We start from the raw sequence: 8,362 nt of genomic DNA on the forward strand, positions 1-8,362 counted from the left end.
AAGTAAAACACAAGTTGTTTATTGACATTTGACTATTATTCACAGCCCGAAAGCAGCATCGAGATGACTGGATCATCTGTGACAAGTCGTGATCCACACCGATTAAATTGTGATATAAGTTCTGTAGCTATTCACCAGCGAGCAAGTTTTTTTATGAAACACCTGTTTCCCTCTCATCACAAGAAGACTCTACACTGTGCAGGAAAAACAATTAAATACTTGAAAATAACCTTGATGCATAGGAATGAAACAAACAAACTATCTTCCATGGCTAATACTGATATGTCACAGACTAGGAACGGTAAACCACAGAAAAGTAATTCCAGCGGGGCACAAGTTTAATACATATAATACGGTAGTTCTATTATGCCTTTTAAGCGATACGTTTAACCCATAAGAACCCGGACCCATTTCTACTTTTGGGAAATTAGAGGGGAACGTCAATTAGACTAGAACACATTTCTGACAAGAAACCCCCCCTAGTGTCACATATCTGAAATGTGACATATGTCACATTGAGCTTTTATGGTAAAGTAACTCTTATTTATAACTAAATTAACAAGGATGATTTTTTGGTTTACATTTGTTTGAACATACTTTGAATTGAATAATAAAGAATATATTAACTAAATTAACTGAGCAGATCATAATAATATTTGTAATTGAGCACTCCTGGTTTACTGTGAATATTTGGGGTTAATGTCCCGATGTGACATCAGTGTCACAGTGATATTTATCTCATTTGTTTCATAACATTTTGATCAATAAATGTTTCCACAACAGGTTAAATGTAATCAGAATCAGAATACCTTTATTCGTCCCACAGAGGGGAAATGTACATGTGTTACAGCAGAAAAGAGCCAAAGACAGCTTAATGTTTAACAAAGGACATGTCATGTAAGCATTTTTATTATTGTGTTTTACTTTTAGGCTGTCTGAAGGTATTGACAGCTGTCATAGCTACTATACATCACATTAAGAACGATGTACAAATGCTACTGTATTGTGTTGAACTCAGTGGCGGCCGGCCCATAGGGGCGCTAGGGGCGCTAGGGGTGCCGCCCCACCTCTTCCCACATTACAAATTAAAATTAAAAAAAATTAAAAAGATGTTCTTTTTAAATATTTTTTTTAAAATATTTTTTTTTTATTTTAATTTTTAATAAACAAGGTAAATATTATATAATTGGTATCAGTGAAATGTATAATCTACAATAAAATATCGTTTAAAATGTTGTTACGATGTCTAAGGTTATTGATAACCTGGCCTTGCCCGTGTATCATTACCCTCTCACGTCTGGGTGCTAAGAGAGGAGTCCTCAACCAGTGCAGCAGCAGCTACTAACAGCTGACTGTTGCTATCTGTAAGCTATGGCTCCGAAACATAATTTTAGCCAATCAGCGTCGTCAAATCTGATGATCACCGGGCGCCAATGTCAGCGCCCGGTGCAGGGTTATGGCAAGAAAGGATCCGTCTTGTGTAAAACTCTCGTGAGAGTTTGCGAGTTACGTGGCTGAATGTTTACGTTTTACAGGCAGCCTTTCAGTTACAATCGTTAACATCAGTGGGCCACAGCAAATGATGGTGAGAAGCTAAACTATCTATTAATTATGTCAATTACAGGGAGTGTGATTGTAACTATGTGTGTGACTAGCTGGATGCAAAGAGGTAAACACTGTCTTTTGTTTCCCATGCTTGCTCTCCAAACAGCCGGGGACAGATACTATGTGCCCGTGCTAAATAAATAAACACACACACACAAACACACACACAAACACACACACACACACACACACACACACACACACACACACACACACACACACACACACACACACACACACACACACACACACACACACACACACACACACACACACACACACACACACACACACACACACACACACACACACACACACACACACACACACACACACACACACACACACACACACACACACATATTAATGTAGTTGAGTTTTGACAGCATCCATCAAACTAGATGTTTTGCCTTAATGGTCTGTTTTCTAATATTTCTGTGTATCTGAACCACGTCTCTGTCTGCATATAATGTTCGTATTTGGTCTCCTCAGGGTTCCCGCAGGGTCTTAAAAAGTCTTACATTTGATAATCTGAATGTAAGGCCTTAAAAAAGTCTTAAATATGACCCAAAAATAAGAAAGGTCTTAAATATGATTTAGAAGGTCTGAAACATCTAATTTAGTGCTTGGTTGAAACCAGTGGAGGGGAACGTGTTTGAAGCCCGCCGCACCATTTGCAAAATAAATTGTTTTGCTAATGTAGCGTTAGCTAGTGGAGCGTTACCTAGTGCAGCAGCTCCCGCAACAACACCGGGGGACCTCCGAGCGACGTTTGGGTCTACGTCAACCCTAAAAGCGGAGGTGCTGTAGACGCTAAATACCGTAGCTAAACACCAATCATACAACAGCAACGATGAAATAGTGTAGCCAATTTAATTTAAGGGGTAATTTCTCAAAATGTTCCCCGTGTGGTTTATTCATCATTAAAATAGCCCCACCTAAAATAATTTCCACCAGCCGCCACTGGTTGAACTTGTTCTCCGCTTTTTTACTCAGGTGTAACTAAAGTCTGATTTAATGGTTGTTTATATTTCACATCATTAATCAGGATCTGCAAAGTAACTAAAATAAATGTAGTGGAGTAAAAATACCAGGTTAACCTCTGAATTGTAATGGAGTAGAATTACAAAGTAACAATGAGCCGTCATGTGGGTATATTAATGGTTCCCATTATGGACACTGGCAATTTTCATCCATTTCTTAATTATATGTTTCAAATTTGATAACAAAATGTGTTTCTTATCCCCTAAACCTCCAGGGGTGTACACAGTTTAATACTGGCAACTTCTAATTGTGGGAAAAATGAAAACGTCTTTTAAAACTACAATTGCCAGTAGAGACGTGCCATAGCACATAGCCATAGCACACAATAGCCAGCATGTGTAGTTGTGGGGGGAGGGGCAGGACCCGTTCGAGCCCAGTTTTGGATAGTCTGCCGTGGTTTGATTCCATTTCATAGAGCTGTTTGACGCCTGGCGTAACCTTGGCACACTGCCACTCCAACATCCAATCACAGAGCTTGAAGATTAATCACAGGGTTTGTCAAGCAAAGGGACTGTAGTCCCATACAATATTTTAGGATTATGGGTAGTGTAGTGTCTTCGGCTATCCTAAACTCCCAAAAAAACGATTTGTTTCTCCAAATCGAAGGGGGAAAACGCAAAAGCATTGTACACAATTTAAACCAACCAATGTTGTGTAATTAACAAGGATAAACTGATGTTTTTAGTTGATGAATACTGCAGATTACTATGCAAACTTCAAAGCTGGAAATACTGTTTTCACCCCGAGCTGTTGCCTGGCAATGCAATATTGCATTAACACCGTATCCCAACGTGCATTGCGGCTAAAACATCCAATCACCGAGCTTCAACCATAGCTGAGGATCTTGGGTAATAATTTCAGTTCAGTGTATCGCCTAAGTCTGTTTCCGGTGACTTTATTTTGAAATTCAGTTCCCGACGGACAGCAAAAAAGCCTGATATTATAGAATTAAACAAATAAATAAAAAGAAGGATAATCGTGTGTTATTGTTGAGTAAATAACAGTGTGTTATTTAGAAAAAAATAACCAATTAGAAGGAAAAAAAGATTTAAAAAATACAGATTTCAGTATTCTGAGGCTCTGAGCCCCATTTATTTTCCTCACGGACGTAAACTGATTCACTGTTGAGAAACTGTTGTTCTTTTTTTAGCGGGTGAAGGTAGAAGGCTTTGTCGCCTGATGGGCACAGGGAAACATACTTTTTGAAGCTGGCAATGGGGCAATTTTGGTTTTCAGGCTCGGCGAAAATAAAACCTCTGTCATTCTCTTTATTCTGATCTTTTGGACCTTTATGATTCTTGGTATCGGCTTTGTGGGCAAGAGATATGTATTCGCATCCATGATCATGACGTTTCCAGATAAAAAACGACTGAATCAAATATCGATTGCCCTCTCTGCAAGATGCAGCTGGACATCCATCCACACTTTCCGGACCAGTCCGCCGGCTGTGTCCACAGACAGCGCCTGTGTTGCCCTGAGCAGCCGCAAGTCCGCAGCTGAGATAGGTGAGTGGGCTTTCCCGTTTTTACGGAGCTTTTTGATTACAGATTTGAAAACATTGTTGCTTGGTTTAAAAGTAGCACAATTCATTATGTCAAACCTTGGAAAGTGTCTATTTATCCCTGCCCTAATGCCAAAGTAACTGGCAACTGAATATGTTTTGCCGTTTGATGTCTGGACCGTTGCGTAAAAGGACCAAAGCTCCGTGTTGAGGGTTTCTTCCCCGTTGCTGTCAAAATCTGTTGGTTGGTTTTTTTCAATCAGCCAGTCTTTAAATAGTTTCATAGTGTTAGACATTAAAATCAATGTTGATATGGCGTAATTTGAATGAAATACACAATTTTTATTTTAAATCTGTTTTATTCTAAAAACCGAATATTCACCCGACTTCCGGTTTGCCGCTAGTGAATTTTGCCATTTCCGGTTAGCATTAGCATGTGGCAAAATGCTACGTTTTCAAACTGTCAATTGAAGGTGACATGACGTGATGTTGTACCCTAAACACACTGGGTTTAACACTCATTTATTGACAATGAAATCACGTTTATGAGGGAACGTTAAATAACCACAGACACCAGAATGATGTAATTTAGCAACAGAAGAAAGGCAGGAATTGCATTGGACCCGCCCCCGACGACGCCGGCCAATAGGAGAAGACCTCGGATGACCACAGGAAGAGCAAGCCAAGAATCGATCTCTTCTTATCCCTGACCTCGGCTGACCAGACGCATGGGGAGAGCACCTCCACTTGCAAATTTCATTTGTATATCACTGCATCTTTTGTGTAATTAAATGGTGTTAACTTTTATAGGTTTCCCTTGACTCTTTTCAGTGTTTCCTGATCTCAGGGTTCAAGAATTACGTTTTGTATTCAATTCATGTCTGTCCTCTTCAATTTGGTCGATTTTTCTCTCATTAAAATCTTTATGTATTTTCGCCTCTCTTACTTCTCCGCTGTTTTCTTGTCCCTCGTGTCTTTTTATTTTTTTCACTTGGGACTCATCACCCACTAACCATTCATCCAAATTACTGTGCTCTCCAAATATATTAAAAGAGACGAGAATAAATACAGAGAACACATGGAGAACAACATAGTACATCTCTTGCTCTCTGCATATGTAACTATACAACAGCTCCGTGTAGCAACAACCAGTGGTGGAAGAAGTACTCAGATTTTTTACCTAACTTAAAGTAGCAATACTACACTTAATAGTACTTTGTTACAAGTAAAAGTCCTGCATTCAAAATGTAACTTGAGTTAAGGTACAAAAGTATCGGCATCAAAATATACTTAAAGTACCAAAAGTAAAAGTACTCATTGGCCCATTTCAGAATGTACTGTTTATTGATCCACTGGGTTGCAATTGTGATTATTCGTGTGTTTTTATCACAACTGGTAAATGTAGAACTCATTTGAAGTTTATTTAATAATTTACTTAGATTTTGTATTAGCTAATTATCTAAGTAGAAAATATAAAGTACCATAAACTCAGAAGGCAAAGTACAAGTGTAATTGTACTTGAGTACAGTACTTGAGTAAATGTACTTAGTTATGTTGTGTTCAAAATTCCAGGAAAGACAGACAACTTCTAAGTTTAACTATTTATTAACCTGTTAAGCACCGAGCCTGTTTTTCAGAAAACAGGCTCGGTGCTTTTCGTGCTTTTCGAGCCTGAGACCTGATCTCAGGTTCGAAAATGACATTCCCAGAACAAATGACCATATCTTCCCTTCTAAAAGGGTTACATTAATAATCTTTGTTCTCAGAGTAATGATAAACCTGTGAGTTGGATGTCGAAAAGTCAGAATTAATATAGATGTTTTTTTATTTTAAAGAAAATTCAGATTGAACATAGTAGAAAACTGTAAATTATAGTGTCCGTCCAACAACTATTTTTACTTATAGCGAAAAATACCCTTGGATAAGTAAGGTAGACTAAAAGCTTTAGGAATCCAAAGTACAACATACAATAAGTACCCTGTATCAAGATTGATGCACAAAAAGTGACATTTGACCTTTTTAGAGAGGTTTAGCAAAAAACAAAACACTTCTGGGATCATTTGGATGGATTTTCCATATCTCTGGCCCCCCTTGGTCGATTTTGCTGATTGACATCGCTTTATAACCGTCAGAGCCAATGGAATCGAGGGAAAGTCCCCGATACACACACAGCTTACCAAATAGAGAGGCGAAGTCCCTCCCCTTCCGGGAGCCTCCATGGGACCCCGGAAGCGGAAAATTATACATTGAAGTCAATGGAGAGAGAAAAGTTATCTTTTGATCCCGTTTGAATTGTGCCACGAATGACACATATGATGTTTGTCAATCTTAAACAATCATTTCCATGCAAAAAAAGTCACAGTTTGTCGTAAAAATGCTGAAATATAAGACTATGAATAATACGCAACTAGAAAGACTACAAATCCCAAATGCATTCTGGGTCGCGTAAGTGATGTCATAGGCGATAATGCTCCAAGACTGGTTGTGACTCGCAAAGCAAAGAGGAAGAAGAAGAAGAAGACTGATTTATTCCCTCCAATAAATATAAGAGATTGCTCCAATAAATTCACTTTTACAAGATGCCTGTGTGCTTTGTACGAGGTTGTAATCACAAAAGAGATCATACCACTTGCTCGTTCTATCGCTTCCCGTCTGATGAAAGGACCAGGAGTCGTTGGACCAAACATATCAGGTAATATACATGTTTTGCATGGAACATAGTCAAGTTAGCTACCTAGCTAGTAGCGAGCATGTTAGTTAGCATTATATTACATTACTTAGCCTTGTCATTTGTATTAGCCTTAACATGAAGTAAACCAAAATGTTAAACAGTAAGAGTAGTCATGATGGTAAGTATTTTGTGAAACATTTGAAGAGTAGCCTATCGCCCCCTCCACCAGGTGCTAAGGGGGCGGGAGGTAGGCTAACGCCACATTAGTATCAGCGATCTTTTCTACTTAATGCTATCTGCACAAATGGTTAACATTGACCATTAAAAGATCAGGCAGTTCAGGGAGAGTCGAAGGAAGGAAGGCAGGCAGCTTTGCATGACATTCTTCTGGACGTGTTTCATTGTGATGATAGTGAGAGTGAGTCAATCTGTTTGTTGGAAAGACAGTAGTTGAGTGATTACTGAGAGAAAATTATTAAAAGAGATAATTATTCAGTGTTGTTACTTTAAAGTGTTGTTACTGACCTTTTTCTCTTTTATTTTCTTTACCTCACCTGTAACTGCTGAGACCCTGAGGAACATGCACACTGGTCTGACCTGCTCTGGTAACCTGATTTCCACTGTACGTAATAGTATTTGGTTATGGTATATTATTTATATACATCAAAGGCACAATGCACCCCTCAGAGACACACATGTATTGAGTGTGATATTTTGCATTGGTCATGTGAAATCATCTTTACACACTAGAAAACTGTAGGAGCGGCAACTTGTTTTGAAATTGAATTTTTAATATCCGATAAAGTTGATCTGTTTTCTTTATTCTTCTCTCTTCCCAGCTCCATCCATCACCATTCTCTGTTCCTGCCAGGTCCTGCTTGCTAATCAATGCTCATATTTTTTTTACACAATTACAAATAAAGTCAATGTATTGTATGACATGAAGTTGTGCTTCATTCTGAGTCAATAATAAATTAATTCTGCCTTCAGCTGCAAAATTATTGTGGACTGCACCGACATCCATGTAGCAGCCCCCCCCCCCCCCCCCCCCAGTAAGATGAACCAAGCAAAGCTGACATACTCAACATACAGCTGTGCTCTTAAGTTTACATGCAGAATTTGTGAAATATTGGTAATAACAGGTTTAAATGATTATTAGTAATTAATTATATAATTTTCTCATCGTAGATGAGCAGACAGGGAGCAGATGAGAAAAGCAGAATATGCAGCTGCCATTTTCCACATGGAAAAGAGAAAGGGCCAAGTGTATTTGAGTGGACAAAAGAGAAATCCCAAATACGAAAAATAAAATTATACAATTTAGATATGTATACAAATAAATACATATCCTATATACACCATCATGTATAATGATGGTGTATGATGTAGAAGGAAGTGTGGTAGATAACAATTAAATATAGAGTTACATACAGATCCATGTTACAGCAAAAGATGGAATAACTAAGAAGCACACAGTATAATAATAATTACACGCAACAATTAAATAACTGCTCAGCATCTCCACCACAATCCCAATCTGC

The 8,362-nt window shown here is 38.4% G+C and overlaps 1 long non-coding RNA gene across 1 annotated transcript; it reads left to right on the top strand.

Annotated features, from left to right (window-relative positions):
- The first annotated feature begins 6,650 nt into the window (after nt 1–6,650).
- On the top strand, nt 6,651–7,762 carry LOC307018267. Its single transcript, XR_013802393.1, has 2 exons — nt 6,651–7,443; nt 7,661–7,762. It is a non-coding gene; the product is annotated as an uncharacterized lncRNA (long non-coding RNA).
- Nucleotides 7,763–8,362: the final 600 nt, after the last annotated feature.

This window comes from Notothenia rossii, assembly GCF_949606895.1.
Source record: "Notothenia rossii genome assembly, chromosome: 1".
Lineage (NCBI taxonomy): Eukaryota > Metazoa > Chordata > Actinopteri > Perciformes > Nototheniidae > Notothenia > Notothenia rossii.